At 48.8% G+C, this 16,383-nt stretch overlaps 1 protein-coding gene across 1 annotated transcript in view; it reads left to right on the forward strand.

Moving 5' to 3' along the window:
- The window catches only part of PARVA (parvin alpha), a 170,669-nt gene that overhangs the window by 647 nt on the left and 153,639 nt on the right, over window positions 1-16,383 (forward strand). The window lies entirely within an intron of this gene.

Below are 16,383 nucleotides of genomic sequence, written 5' to 3' on the forward strand. Positions count from 1 at the left end.
CGGAAACTTTCCTGGGCGCCGCACTCTCGCTCGTTGCCTTCGTTGGCCTTTGAGATCAGCTCGTTTCCAGGCCCCACGGAACCCCAGAAGCAGAGTTGGCCTCTGGATCTGGCGTCCGTCCCCCGGGGCCCAGCAGGGCGCTGTTAATGTTTGTTGAATGAATGAGTGGCTTTCCTAGCGGCCGGGCCCTGTAATAAGTGGCAAACTCTTACTCAAGGAGAGAGCCTGGATTAGACATACTCAGCATCGCGCTGTGACCCTTCTGTGAACTCAGGAGTCGAGGGGTCCTGTAAAAATCATTTTCTTTTCCCCACCAGGGTGAATGGAAGTGATCTTGTTTTTTTTTTTTTTCCAGGACCATTTGCATGTAAAATACTTTGTCTCGTTGGCAGAGTTCACATCTTGGTTTTTGGTTTGAAAAATGAAGTGACAGTTCAGAAGAAGCTCTAGTGATGTGTAGATAGAAGTTGCTTGGTTAAAATTTGTCATAGGCTGCTTGGTGGTTTGGGAATAATGCTTTTGAAGGCTGTGATGCTGCGATGTAAAGTGAGTTCCGTGTTTCTGAGTTACCTTCTAGTGTAAAAAGAACTTTCGTGCTGAGAGTTATCCAACCAACTAACACAAAGGAGTAAGAAGCAGCGAAACACAGCCCCAAAATGTTTTTCCTGGTTTGGTTATTTTGGTAAACCACTGTTTGAGAAGTATATAGCTGGTAGCAAATCATGAAATCCTGGCTTGGAAAGCCCTTAATTACCCTTCTAACTTTTTCCTGCTATAGTCCTGGTATGGGCTCTCTAGCTAGGACTAAACAGCTCAGTTTCTGAAGCTCCTGACCTACGAGGTGTGCTCAGCCCACCTTTGCTAACTCTTTAGAAAAGTTTGTTGTAAAAATACAGAGTTGGTCTCCACCTAGAGAGAGAGAGTATCTCTGGAGCCAGAAGAATGAATCTGATCGTAGCCCTTCAGTTTTTTTTTTTCCCATCCAAGTGGATTAGCCTGTTTCCTGGTCTTCCTTCGCCAGTACAAACATCCTCTGTTCTTATAGTTGGTCCTCATAGGCATGATTTTATGGCTTGCTGGCGTCCTATCCCTTCAGTTTCATTTGGGAGCCCTGCAAGAGACAAGGTCAGCTCAGTTGGGATTTGGAAAATACTGTCATGAAGGCTCCATTTTCAGAGGTGAGGGCAGGGGTAGTAAGCAAAGCCAGAAAGGATGGTAAGGAACCTAGGGCCTAGCGACAGACCGGTGGAGGCTTTTACCACCTCGAGACAGGAAGGGACAAGAGGAGCCAATGGGAACGGCAGTGATGGGGAGGTGGAACGGGGAGACAGTGGCACAAGAGATACTGTGTCTTCTTTCTTCTTGCCCTTGAATCTCTTGCGGGTACTTCCCATTGGCTGGACCCAGGGCGAAGGAACCTGGACAGTGCAACCTGTAGGGGTCCGCTCCCTCGGCACAGAGCAGTGCAGCGATCATAATGGGGAGCGTGGGGAAACGAAGATAACCAGCAGACCCTTCCAAAGTAAGCGGCCCAGAAACCCACATGGTAGCCTCATAGTCTATTCCAGCCCACCCAGGTTAGAACGGGGCTGGCCCCTCCTTTGTTCTAGCCCAGACACCAGGTTCTAGAATTGCTTCTCCTTACTCTGTTGCCTACCTCACACTGTTAGCTCGCACTGAGCTGGCTACCAGCTTACTTAAAAACAGTTTCATGCTTGTGGCTCCTGAACCGTTCCCTTCCCTGTCTCAGATTTACTCTGTTGGGTTTTTGAAATAGGTGCAAGATCTTACTCTTGCTATCCTTAACTGTTAAGTCCTGACTCTTGTCATTCAGCCTATGAACTAATGCAGGTGATATAAATGGTGCGTTTGCTTCTTCTACAGGCCCGCCACCCCTCAGCCCCAACTGCTCGCTGCTGTGGGTGGTAGTTCTGTGAGCTCAAAGAAGGCAGCTGGGTTGGTCTGAAATGACTGGCTCTCGGGGGTGTGTGTGTGTGTGTGTGTGTGTGTGTGTGTGTGTGCACGCGCGCGTGCTAGGTCTCAGTGATCAGTGCTTTCCCTGTCAAGGGCCCACTACCTGTCACTTCAATAAGAGTAAGGCTAGATCTTGCTCTGGATCCTGCAAAAACTCACAGCTCTGTGCTTTGCAGAAACAGCTTTCTCCTACTTCTCCTGTACTAGTGTTCTAGAACGTGATTCCTCAAGGTCACACTTGTGACCTTGAGCATTGAGTTCTCCTGGGTCCAGGGACTGCCATTCATTCACTTGACACCTGTTGTGATACCAAGATTGGAAAGACCTAATACATGTAAGAATATTCAGTCAGTAATATAAAAATGTATCTTTTTAAAAATGCCCACTACATACATCATAGAATGACTTTTGATATAAGTTGTCATAGAATGACTTCTAAGTCTAGAATGTATTAAAAGTAGTCATCACTCCTGTGTTTTCAATAAGAAAATAATAACTTTAGAAAGAGAAAATAGGGGCTCCTGGGTGGCTCGGTGGGTTAAAGCCTCTGCCTTCGGCTCAGGTCATGATCTCAGGGTCTTGGGATCGAGCCCCACATCGGGCTCTCTGCTCAGCAGGGAGCCTGCTTCTCCCTCTCTCTGCCTACTTGTGATCTCTCTCTGTCAAATAAATAAATAAAATCTTAAAAAAAGGAGAAAATAGAGGTTAAAAGCATGGTCTTTGGGACCAGACATCCTTGGGTTTGATTTCTGGTCCAACCCCTTATTTATTGCTATGACTTAGGACAACTTCCTTATCTCTCGAAGCCTCTGTTTCTTCATAAAATGGGAATAAAGCATGTAATATGCATAGCATGGTATGAATAATAAATGGTAGCTATTAAAATCGCTAGCTCAATTTGACATAGTCTTTAAAATTTGAAATAGTCGGGGTGCCTGGGTGGCTCAGTGGGTTAAAGCCTCTGCCTTCAGCTCAGGTCATGATCTCGGGGTCCTGGGATCAAGCCCCACATCGGGCTCTCTGCTCAGCAAGGAGCCTGCTTCCCTTCCTCTCTCTCTGTCTCTGCCTGCCTCTCTGCCAACTTGTGATCTCTGTCAAATAAATAAATAAAATCTTAAAAAAAAATTGAAATAGTCTTTTTGTTATGGACTCTGGAAGATTCTACAGATTCTGCAGATAGCCTAGGATTTTATGACTATGAAGCTCTTGTAATCCTGCTTTGGTCCCTTTGGAAATTAGGGATTTTTCCTTGTACATCAGATACTCCTGTTTCTATAATGTTGTATTTCAGCATTATTTAGATGATTTTATTTATCCATTAGAGTGACGAGTGTGAGCATTTGTGCACAAGCAGGGAGAGGGGCAGAGGGAGAGACTCTGGAGCAGACTTGCGCTGACTGTGGAGCCCCAGGTGGGGCTGGATTACAGCACGGAGAGATCCGGAGTCAGATGCTTAACCAACTGAGCCACCCAGGCACCCCCTATTTCAGCATTTTAGCGTATCTGGGCCCATTGTCAGGAGTTGTAGTTAAGTGGCTTTTGTTCTGTAGATCTCTTTTGTAGTTCCAGCCCTCCTTTATGCTATATGCAGCCCTCTGATGTAGGTCCTGAGACTAGCTTTTCAGAGTCCTTTGCCCCAAAGGGTCACCTTTCATCTTTCTCCAGATCTGTCCTCAAGAGTTGCTCTTTCCAGGGACACCATCTGGAATTGTATTTGCTAGTTGGAAGTGCCCTAAGCTGGGTCAGCAGCAATGATTATTCCTATCACTTACCCATTTATTATCCCTTAGAGTTTGACATTTTGTCTGGTGCCCAAAGTATCCAATAAGGGCTTTAACGTAATAATTTTAAAAGAACACTGGGACTTACCACCGTGGTTCTCATGGGCCTTCCACTGTAACTGGGGAAGATTCCCCAAACTCAGCAACATATTAATGGTTTCAGAAGTGGGGGGAACCCTGAGCCCTGCTGAGCAATTCTCTCTCTCTTTTTTTTTTTTTAAGATTTTATTTATTTATTTGATAGACAGTGAGAGAGAGCATGAGCAAGGAGAAGGTCAGAGAGAGAAGCAGACTCCCTGCGGAGCTGGAAGCCTGATGCGGGACTCGATCCCAGGACTCCAGGATCATGACCTGAGCCGAAGGCAGTCGTCCAACCAACTGAGCCACCCAGGCGTCCCAGCAATTCTCTTTTCCCTGAATCGGTGTGCGTTCTCATTTCCCAAAGTGCCGCCTCAAACCCTCACCACCCAAGCTCTTCCCCACACCTTGAAATAGAAAACTGAGGCCCAAGTATGAACTTGTTCATTTTCCCTTTGCTCCCCTGGATCTACACCTCCTCTCACGCTCCTTGCCTGCCTTAGTCCCTTACAAAGAGGTCCCTTGTCCCCTTGTTTGTGAGGCCATTCATTTCTGCCCCCTCCCAGACTTGGCTTAGCCAGATTCCTTTGCTCCCATACCCTCCGTCTCTTCCATGCCACTCTAGCCCCTAACATTCTGCAAATACGCTCAAGTCTTTCCCATTTGAAGAAGATCTCCTGACACTGGTTTCTTCTCAAGCTACTCGACTGCAGGTCTTTAAAGAGTTGCCTTAATGGCTTTCCCTGGCTTATCTTCTAGTCACTTCTTGACCCACTAGCCTCATTCTTTCAGTAATCATTTACTAAGTGCCTACCATGGACTAGGCATTGTACTGGGATATGCCCCAGAAAAACAAAAAACAAAAACAAAAACACCCACAAAATTCTCTGCCCTCATGGAGCTTATATTCTAGTAGTGGGACAGATAATAAGATCAATTGGTAGATTGTGTGTGTTGTATTAGAGTAGTGACAGAGGCTTTAGAGCAAAATAAAGCAGGACAAAGAAACACGGAGTGTTGAGGGTTGAGAGATCATTGGCACTGTAAAATGGGATGTCTAGAAAAGATCTCTGTGAGAAGGGTATTTCCTAAAGATCTGAGGGAGGAGAGGGAGAGAGTCGTGTATGTCTCCGAGAAGAGCACTGCAGGCAGAGGGAATGGCAAATGCAAAGGTCCTGAGGCAGGAGTGGATCTGATATGTGGAGGGCCAGTGAGGAGGTCACTGTGACTGGAGGAGAGCGTGAGGACAGTTGTGGAAGGTGGTGAGGTCTCAGGGGTTAGATGGAGGGTAGGGGGGGTTGTGTAGGGCCCTGGAGGCCATCATATGCCTGGAGGCTTTACTCAGTGAGATGGGAAAGTTTCAGAGGGGTTGCATAGAGGAATAACATGACTGCACTTGTGTTTCAGTAGGATTGCTCTCGTGTGGCGCTGCATGACCACGGGGGCTGAGCTGGAAGCAGGGACATGAGCTCGGAGGTGGGGGAGAGCAGTGGGGGCCTGGAGTGGAGGGGTGGGCGCTGAATCCCGAGTGTAGTTTGAAGATGTGTGGTGGATAGGATTCACTGGGTGGTTGGATGGAAGATGGGAGGAGAATCGAGATGACTCCAGGGATCCAGATTTAAACAGTGGAGAGAGAGAGTTGACCGTCACTGAGCTGGAGCAGTTGCAGGGGGAGCTGGTTTGGGGAGAAAGGGTGGGGCCTGTTCAAGAGAGGGGCCTGCTGGACTTCGCAGTGGCCTTGTTGAATTCACAGTTGGTTCCGGGAGCCGGGCTTGGGGTCGGGGTGGTGGTGTCTGGACTAGGAAGTAGAAGAAGCCCAGGGCCTGTGCCCTGAGGCTTTCGAGCATCAAGGACCCATGGAGAGAGGCTGAGCAGGAGTGGCCCTGGGATGGAGGAAAGTGGAGCGCATCCGCCTGTTCTCACAGTGCAAGCTTCACAGGCTGAGGGCTCCCAGGACCCACGGTCTCTTTTTCCATCCCTGTTCCACTTGGGCTTTTGGTAGCAGCTGACATTTCTTCATTCCTTTTCCTCAAAACATCTCCCTTGACCTTATTCTCACTGAAATTGTTCCCTGTGTCTCTGACTAGTCTTTCTCAGTCCTTCTCAAGTTTTTTGTGCCTGTTTACCCCCTCACACCATTTCCTGGGGCTCTGACTTCCCCAGCTTTGTTCTCTGTTTTGGGGTATTCTTTTTTTTCCTCTCCCATGGATTATCTCACTGACTCCCAGGGCTTCAACGACTCTCTGCCCATTGATGCTTCTCAAATCCACATCTGATGTCCAGATCTCTCACCGGTAGAGCAGACACCACTCTCCCCCATCTCCTGGGTCTCTCATGGGACCCTCCAACTCCACACGCCCTTGAGGACACTATTACCCATGCCACTTGGCCTAGTCTGCTTCTCTCTTTCCACCATCCCACCAGGTGCCCGAAGCCGCGGGCTCCCTTCCTCTTGGCAACCTCCTCTTAAAGGGCCAATAGCAAATATTGCAGACCTCACTGCCCCCCCACCCCCAGCCCCAGCCTGTCCTGGGTTCTGCCCTTGATACCATAGACGGGAGGTGAAGGAGCATCTGTGGCTGTGCTCCAGCTGGACTCTGACATTTGAATTTCATGTAATTTTCATGTGTCACAAAATGTTCTTTTTCAGTCCTTTTAAAGCTTGAAGCTATGGCCCCGGCCATTGGTCCCCCGCCCCACCCCACTTCCCACCTTGGGTCCAGCCCCAGAAGTGCTGTTTGTCTTCTTTGAGATTATTTCTTTCTTTCTTTTCTTTCTTACTTTCTTTAAATTTTACCATTTTTAGTTTCCACCTGAAATGTTGCAGTATCCACTCCATTGGTCTCCCTGTCTCTGGTCCTTTTCGGTTCAATCCACCTTCATCCTTTGGCCAATATACTGTTGTTGTTTGTTAACACCAAGATCACGCCCCCTCGGCGCGTTCATGATCTCCCCAGCTGCTCCTTAGTCACCCTTCTGGTCTTGCCTCTGTTTCCCTTTCAGGAAGCCTCCATTTTTAGCTGCACCCAACCACTCTTTATTCCCCAAACACATCACATCCTTTCACATGTGTTCACCTCTATATGTGCTCTTCCATATTTCTGGCATGACCTTCATCCTTTCCTTATACAACAAACTCTTATTCAGTCATTAAAACCCAGTTCAGATAGCCCCTTCTGCCGAATGCTGTCCTCAGCTCCCCCGGGAAGTGAGTGCTTCCTTCTCTGTAGTCCCACGCCTCCTTGTCTGTGGCTCTTTTGTGGCACTGGCCACGTTGCCCTGTGGCGCTCTGTGGTTGTGCGTGTCACAGGCCATGCAGAGGGCCGGCCTCCCCTCCCGTAGGCCCCCTGCCCGGTGTAATATTTAATGCATGATGATACTGGAGTTTCCATGTGGTGAGTTTCCCCATATTTACCTTGGTGAAAATAGTCCCCCCACTAATGGGTTGTGTAACCTTAGGCCTCTTCCTCTCTGCCCACTTCTCACATCAGCGGATTAGGCTACGTAACCTCTCAGGGCCGTTGCAGCTCTGGTATTCTATGATTTCCGAGCTCTTATTTCACCAGGCTTCTCTCAAATTCAGTTTTATTGTCTGTGTAGGGTGGTCTGGGAATGACATCATCACAAAGACCTCTTTCTTTCCTCTGCTAATGAAGGCACCTCTGTGTCGGGAGGAGGAGATGGGAACGAGGATAAGCGGGCCCTGGCCCAAGGACACCTCCATATTAGGAATCGTTGTCTCATGGAATATCTCTATTTGGTTAACAAGCACAGTTCGTAATTATGTTTTAGCCATTAGTGCAGAAGAGATGAAATCCTCATGTAAACATGTGTAAGCATCTAAAATCACTAGTCACTGTCATGGAAAAAAGAACACGTTTGGGAGACAACAATGTCAGTATACAACAATTGCAGTAATTAAAAACACTTTTTAAGAATAAAATACTTCAAAAAGGGCAAAAATATACTGTTAAGTGTTCAGTGCGTTCTGCATCCCGAAATCAGGAAGAAATCCCTATGAAGGTTTTGTCTGACCACTGGAGCCCCCAGGACAGGGAGACCTCATCCAGCTTGGGCCCTGGACCTCCTCCCTTCCCTCCTTTTCCCTGTGGTCTCTGAGAGGGCAGGAGTTCTGTCCGTCGTGCTCACGTTTGCACGTCACGTGTCTTTCCTGGCTTCAGGTACTTAACAGTTGCCCTACAAAATGGCGAACTAATTTCCTGAATTGTCAGTGGGCATCTGATTCCTCCTGAGGGTGTCCCCAGCTTATTTCAAACTCTGCCCAAGTTCGAATGACAGTTTTGGTCCCCTGCTTTCATCCGGGCCTCAACTTCTGGCTGCGCACGCGCACACACACACACACACACACACTCTCTGAGCCAGTTGGAGCATGTAATGATCACACTTGTGTGTGTGTGTGTGTGTGTGAGAGAGAGAGAGAGAGAGAGAGAGAACTGCCTCCTCCCACCAGGAATCTCTTTATCCTTTGTGGAAGGACATTGTCGCTTAGCCCTGCTCTTGGACAAGCATGCTAAGGCCCTTAAGACCAGAACTTTTGGGCCCTAGAAGCTCTGGGCAGTGATGGGGCAGCAGGGGCGGTGCCTGCTGGTCAAGGGTGGAGACCCGTCTGAGTGTGTAGAGGCTGGTGTTCTTTGTTTTCATCCAGAAAAGCTAGCTCTGTGAAAATGGCGTTGCACGATTACCTGACGAAGCTTAAATGATGGAGGGCTGAGGTGGAACAGCCTCTCGGCAAGGTTTGGGGGAGACAAAAAAAGGTGCAGACTGAAACTGCGAGAGATTCAAACTTCCTGTAATTCCCCAGAGCCTGCTCGTCGACTTCCCCCACCCGCCGCCCCCCCCCGCCACGCCCCTCCCCCCCACCTCCCTTCCTGCCCTTCTCAGCTTTGCCAAACCAGGGAAATCCAAAGGCCAGCCAGAGCAGGGCCACCCTCATGACTCCTTAGTGAGAGAGCTCCACCCCTGCCCTGCCCCCCACTCTGACCCACTCAGAAAAAGAAGCTCCTAAAGGGAGAGACTAGCTGGAGGCCCAAGCAGTGAATTATAGCTGCTGTGCGCTGGCCTGGGACACGCGTTTGCAGGGGGTGCAGATCGCCGTAGGACTTGCCGAAAATCTGGTTCCACTAGCAGTTACTAAGCAGTAATTCTGTTTGCTGGGAACACGCCAGCCTGCCAGAGCCTTAGAATACCTACCTGTCTTTGTGGCTAGAGACCTTGTGTTCCCTTCAAACCAGCCTTAGGGAGAAGTTAGGCCAGGGACGGAAGAAGCAGTGAACTTAATCAGGTGAAACAAAAGTACTCTTCACTACCGCACACTCTCTTAGGGGAAGGAAGAAGGAACCAAATTGCTTAACATCTAATTTTTAAATAAAAGTGGTTTTTTTCCCCTGTTATAAAATTAACCCATGCTTTGGGGATTTATGGGAAAATAGAAAACGGCCATGTGAGTTCCACCTCCCAAAGACAATCACTATTAGAATTTTGATTCTATAACTTTTTTCTTTTTAATAATTGTAAGTATACCATGTATATTACATAGCTCTCTGTATCTCTATTTTTCGTTTATTGTATCAATATATTTTGTGTTGCATATCTTACTAAACATACTTTTTATGGGTGCATAATATTCATTGAGTGAATGTCCTCTTGTTCACTGACGCATTTCTTTTGGTCCTCTTATTTTTTTCTAGAAATAATCCTACCTAAAACTTTTTTAGAAATGAAGAATAATTTTCTTTGGAGCCCCAGAAGTACAGTTGTAGGGTCAAAGGGTGACCTTTGGTTTACTTAACCCTGATAGTTTATCACTGATAACCAAAGAGAGGATGGGAGGGGGAATGGGTCAGGGGAGTACAAATTTCCCTCCCAGTCAGTAACATGTTCACAGTGAGCTCTAGGATAGGCAGATCTTTATTTCAGAACCTTCTCTTGGGGCCATCCTTCATCCACATGTGGCCCAGTGTATCATCCCAAGTGTCTGCTCTTCTAACAAGGCCCAAGGTTCCTTGGGAATGGTTATCCTTGAAGTTGCCCTGAGAGTCCCAGCACCTCCACCCCGCCCCCCAGCACTGAGTTCTCACTCCTTCATGTGAAATCCAAGGAAGCCTCGGTCAAGAAGTCCCTCCTTGTCTTCATCTCTCCCTCTGTACCTCCCAACTGCTGAATTCCTGGACTTGTCTCACCCCTGGTAACCACAAATGGGAAGTCATGACAAGACTGTGAGCTAAGGGCTCCAGGGGACAAATTAAGATTGCCAGGGTTGAGGGCTCCTTAGGACACATGACGCTTGCAAGCTGGGTCTTGAAGCCAGAGGAAGAAACCCCTCCCCGCCCCAGGCTGACAAAGGAAGGGATAGGATTCAGGAGCTTTCAGAGTTTCCGATGGATTTTGACAAGAGCGGGCTGGGCCGATGCCTCCAGGGCTCAGTTTCCTCAACCTGCATTAGCAGTCAGCAGTCAGGTGTCTCATTTCGTCGGTGAAGAGTGGATCTGAGCCAGTTGGAGCATGTAATGATCACACCCAGCACCCCAGGGAGTGTTTCTGGGGAGTCGCTTGTGGAGGCGGACTCCTTCCCTGGGCGCCGTGTGTCAGAGCCTTTCTTTCAGCCTTGAACTCTACTCCATTCCCTTCGCTCATTCCCTTATCTCTTTTAAAATCCAGAGGGCCCTCCCCTCCTCTATTCTCCGAAAAACCCAGTCGGACCCTGAGGAGCCGCAAACGCAGTGGGTCCCCTGGGGAAAATGTTGATGTGGGACTACAAAAAAATGAGGCCACAGGCCTGTTTCTTTTTTTTTTTTTTAAACATTTTATTTATTTATTTGACAGAGAGATCACAAGTGGGCAGAGGCAGGCAGAGAGAGAGGAGGAAGCAGGCTCCCCGCCAAGCAGAGAGCCCGATGTGGGGCGCGATCCCAGGATTCTGGGATCATGAACCGAGCCGAAGGCAGAGGCCCCAACCCACTGAGCCACCCAAGCGCCCCCACAGGCCTGTTTCTGTTCCCTCAGTGACACAAACCTAGGCTGCAGGGCTCCCCAAAACACCAGGGTGCGCCACGGGGCAAGCTCTGGGCTTAGTTCTTCCAGGGATACAGGGATATATGCACCGGTAGAACCCTTCATCTGCCAGTTGTAGTATGACCTTGACTTTTCAACCTGAAGCTATTCTTCCTAAAGCAGATTTTGGCTGAGCCAACATGGCTTTGGCAGTAGGGCGGGCTGGGAGCCCCTGTGGAGAGACACAGAGAGGGGTTCAGGAAGAAGGTCTGTGGTCCCAGTCTCCAAGTTAAGGAGACGGGGCATTCCGGGTTTGTTGGAGGTGACAGGGTCCTGAGGTTCTTGGCATCTGTTCAGCGCCCGAGTTCTGAATCTGAAGGGCTTGTTCAAGTCCAGGGTGGGGTCTCAGATTCAGGGGCTTGGAGGCAGACACTGGCAGAACTTAGCAGGCAAGTCAGGGCCCTAGCTGAGTCGGTGGGGTGCGGGGGCAGGCTACGGGTGCAGGCTAAGGGTGCAGTGCGGACTCTGGAATCCCTGGCCCCACAGGCGGAGGGAGGCGGGGAGTGTGCCCGCGCTCACACAGGAGCCCTGGGGCTTGCCTCACTCATTGCCCCCACTCCCCTACACTCCAGGTTTGGAGATCTACTTTCCTTTTAGTGGAGAGGGGTTTTCCTATAAGCCTGAGCAATCCCTGACTCCCAGCCCTAGTGGGGCTGACCTGTAGGCGACAGGTAGTTACCAGTGACAGCTGGGAGAAGCAGGGGCAGCAGGAACCCACAGTTGTGATGCTGCCTGCAGAACACGAAAGGAGGGTAACACAGTTGCATTTGAAAGCAACCCAGGACACAGGCAAGTGCCGAAATAGCCCTTTGCAAGGAGAAGCAGGTGCCTCTTGGCTGACAGGGGGTGGACTCAGTAGCCCCTCCAGCACACGTCCAAGGGCCCGGGGAAGAGAACGATCCCTCCGCCTGCTTTTCCTCCACGCCTGTCATTATGGTAAATTGCAAGGCTCCCACGATGACTACAGAGCGGCAGATCGATCTGTTCCTTGTGGTCGTCGCTGTGCTCCCCGTGCCGGGGTGATGGGCACCCAGATTTCACACCTTGTAATGGCCCTGCCAGGGGTGGATGTTAGCACAATTGGGACCTGACACTTCAATAAATCTGAGACATTCTGCTGTGGAGATCAAAGTTCAGAATTGCTTAAATTGGTGTTGGAGCAGGTGGGAAACAGGAGTCCGGAGCCATGAATTGGATGGATAGCAATTGTCGTTCATTTTGTAAGGCCTGAGTATCAGCTTTTCAAATGATATGACATCAATTTAAGTGATTTTGGGCTCCCAGCTCCCTCCCCTATTTAGCATGACTGAGATTCATGGTCTAGCTTACGGTCTTCAAGAGGGAGGGCTCGGGGGACCAACATGGCTTGTATCTCTGGGGTCAGACGGTTGTGTTTGGGGGGTGTTGGCATCATTGGGCTGTCAGTGTTTGTGGGAGTGCGGCTGACCATCTCACCTCCTGCCTGGGTGTTTTGGTAACCCCCAACACCCCGTTTGCAGCCGTGACCCCTCTCCTGAGCTCTAGGCTCATTAGCACGGGTATGTTGTGGCATCCGTCGCTGCACACAGAGGTGAAGCCGCATTTTAACACAGGCCATGGCGTTCTCAAAGGCTTCAGATTGGGGGTGGGGGTTGTGCTCTGCTTTCTGGTGGCAGTTCAAGTCTGGAGGAGAGATGGTTTGAGCTCTATGAAGGAATGGGTACCTTTTTGGGGGGAGGGTGCAGCTTTACTGAGGTAGAGTTCACCCGTTTAAACAGTGTAACTCTGGTTTTTAGTATATTCACAGTTGTGCAACCATGGACGCAATTCTAACACATTTTCGTCACCCCAGAAAGAGACCTTGTACCTATTAGCAGTGACCCCGCCTTCCATCCCAATTTCCTTAAGCCTCTTCCCCCCAGGAGCCACTAATCTATATGCTGTCATCAGACTTGCCTATTTTGGACGTTCCATATAAATGGAATCATATAATCAATACGTGTTCTTTTGCAACTGGCTTTTTTCACTTAGGGTAGTATTTTATTCCTTTTTTTTTTTTTTAGGATTTTATTTGTCTGTTTGTCAGAGAGCATGCGTACGTGCAGACAGTCGGGGAAGGGCAGGTAGAGGGAGAAGCAGGCTCCCTGCTGAGCTAGGAGTCCGATGCAGGGCTGGATCCCAGGACCCTGGGATCCTGACCTGAGCCTAAGGCAGATGGTTGATTGACTGAGCCCCTCAGGCATCCCCTTAGGGTAGTATCTTCAAGGTTCATCCGTGTTGTATGTAACCTATATTAATACTCTGTTCCTTTCCATGGATGAAAAGTAGTCTGTTCGGGATAATACCACGTTTTGTTTATCCATTCATCTGTTAATGGACATTTTGATAGTTTGCACTTTTTGCTGAAATGAAGACTGTAGCTATCAATTTTCATGTACAAGTTTTTGTGTGAGCATATGTTTTCATTTCTCTCGAGTACAAGAGAATATGTTTAGCATTTTAAAGAACTGCCAGGTTCTTTTCCAAAGGGGCTGTGCCATTGACCACTCCCACCATCAGGGCAGGAGGGGGCTGGCGTCCCCACAATCTCACCAGCACTTGTCACTGTCTTTCCTTTTTGATGGTCACCATTGCAGTGGTTCTTGTTTGCATGAGGTTGATCATCTTTTCATGTGCTTTTTGGACATTTGGAGATCTTCTTGGGTGCCCAGGTTTTCAGGTCCTTAGAGTTCAGTGCACATCTCCTCAGTCGTAAGCATGGAGAGGGCGCTGGCTGCTCACCCAGAAAGGTACACTCCAAGACAGTCTCATCCTCCCATGTTTTGTTTTTTTCATGTTTGGCGGGAGTGCCAGAGACTTGCCGCATCCTGTATGAGGTGCAATTCATCTTACAGAATGACTGTATTCCTGAAATATTTCCTGTTAAGCAAATGATCATAATCCTGTTATACCACTGGCTGTCATTATTAAATTGGAAATTGATTGGAATAAGACTTTAGGCCCAGATTGTAAATGTGGGAAATTCCTGATGGTATACTATTACATTTCAAATAATCATACTAAAAACAATGAAAATACCATCAGGGCATCAGGGGCAAGCACTTATGATGCTGTGTGGGCCAGACAACATAGTACACGCTTCAGATACATTAAGGTTTGACCTTCCTAACAACCCCATGAAATAGGTATTACTAGCAGCTTTGTCCCTTTACAAATGGGGAAAGTGAAGGACAGGGAGGCCAGGTAACTTTCCCAAGGTCAAGGCTCATGTACTAGTTAAGGTAACATTAGCTGCTATAAGAGATAAGCCCCCAGATTCTCAGAAGTTTAACATAATAAAAGCTTATTTCTTGCTTATAACAGAATCCCATGGCATCATTCTTTTTTTTTTTTTTTTTTTTAAAGTCATCTCTACACTGAGTGCAGGGCTTGAACTCCCAAGCCCAAGATCACACGTCATGTCCTCTACTAACTGAGCCAGCCAGCGTCCCCCTCCAGCCCCCTTGATTGGATTGCCTTCCACATGGTCATTCAGGGATCTAGGCGCCTTTCATCTTACTGCTCTTCTTTCTTCCAGGTTCTTTGAGTCCTCACCAATCAAGGGGGCCTGGTGAGAAAGAGAGCAATACTACAGTGGGAGGTTCTGACCTGGCAAGCATAGGCTTGATGCATATCACTTCCGCCCACTTAAGCACTGGCCAGAGGTCAGTTTTGTGACTGCACATGAGTGCAAGAGAGGCAAAGAAACATAGTTGTCTGCCCAGCGGGAAAGGAAATGAATTCTGGCAAATACATGTGTCATTTTCCCATCGCTGGCAAGTGGAAGATGTAGGATTTGAACCTGGGCAGTCTGGCTCTGGAGACTTGCTCTTCACTAGAATGTTCTACCACCTTACGGTGAACAACAGCTCAAAGTCTGAGAAGAGTGTGGAGAGTTAAACCACTTTTTTACTCCGTGTCCTTCCACTCTAATGCTGTGCTTGGGAATTCTATCAAATTCTATCAAAGTCATTGTCTTTCAGTGCCAGTCTCTGTGCTCTACATTTTACATGTTCTGTTTCATTGAATCCTCACATGTGCCCCCATGAGATATAGGGGATTATGATTATTCCCATTCTCCGTTCTCCAGGTGAGGAGGCTAATGCCCAGGTCTTGGGTGTGCTTCCCGGTATAAGTAAGTGGCCTGTCTCGTCTCCTCGCGCCTTCACACGAAACCACCGACCACGGCAGGGTTTGAAGGGAAGGTGAGAAAGCCCATGCCACCAAACCCCAGCTAGAACCTTGTTTGGATCCTGCTCCAGAAAGATCAGCTTCTACAAGGGATTTGTGGGACAATTGGGAAAAAGCAACCACTCACTAGAGATTCGATGACATAAAGGAATCATTATTAACTTGTGGGGGGTGAGAATGGCATCGTAGTCATGTTAAAAAAGAAGGGAGTCCTGACCTTTTCCAGGTGCCTACGGAAATGTGGCTCAATAAAATATCTGGAGGTTGTTTTGGGTAATGCAGTGCAGGGGTTGAGGTGTAGCTGGACAACAAGGGACCCCACGTTGCTCATTGCTGCAGAACGATGATGAGTACATGGAGGTTGGCTGTACGGCCTCTCACTTCGGTGTGTATTTGAAATTTTCTGTAATAATTATAATAAAAAAGAAGACTTTAATGAGTGGGATTTCTGTAGCCCCCTTGTTTGTAAATGAAGTTATGGGAGTGGGCTGAGAGCACAGAGCACATCTGTTAACAGCTGAGCAGCAGGGGCACCTGGGTGGCTCAGTTGGTTAAGCGACTGCCTTCGGCTTAGGTCATGATCCTGGAGTCCCAGGACCGAGCCCTGCACCAGGCTCCCTGCTCAGTGGGGAGTTTGCTTCTCCCTCTGACCTCTCCCCTCTCATGCTCTCTCTCTCTCTCTCTCGAATAAATAAAAATCTTTAAAGGAAAAAAGAAGAACAGCTGAGCAACCCACGAGGTTTCTAAACCAGGCCTTCCGGTTGCGGCGGGAGGGGCTCTGTTTGGGTGCCATTGGCCTGTGTTTGAATTCTGAGATTCTCCCAAAGGCAGTGTTGAGGGCCCGGGGAACTGGGCTCCTGAAGACGAGCCTGGGGCTTCCAAAAGGGAGATGCATGGGCTCCCTGGGTGAGGGGGATCCAGGCAGAGGGTGGGCTCTGCCCTGGCCCGGCAGCCTCAGCACAGGCTAGCTGTGCAGCCTGCGACAGCTATCTCGCTAAAAGGCCCTGCATGGCCCCGGGCCCCAGCTGCACTTTAATTAAACACTGAAAATCCATCAAAGACTCGGCCTTCTCAGTCGGCCAGTTCTCTGAGTCCCAGGTGAAGCCAGCTCTCGGCTGGCCGTGGGCCAGGAGGAAGGTGAGCTTCGGGCCCTCCCAAGTCCCTGCCTAAAATCAACAGCCAGGGCTCCGCAGCCCAGCTTCGGACCTGATGCAAATTAAGCTTGGCATTTGGAGATGGTATTAAATGTCCTAAATCAATATTCTAGAGG

Source organism: Lontra canadensis, unplaced genomic scaffold (assembly GCF_010015895.1).
Source record: "Lontra canadensis isolate GAN:19392208 unplaced genomic scaffold, GSC_riverotter_1.0 scaffold7, whole genome shotgun sequence".
In the NCBI taxonomy this organism is placed as follows: Eukaryota; Metazoa; Chordata; class Mammalia; order Carnivora; family Mustelidae; genus Lontra; species Lontra canadensis.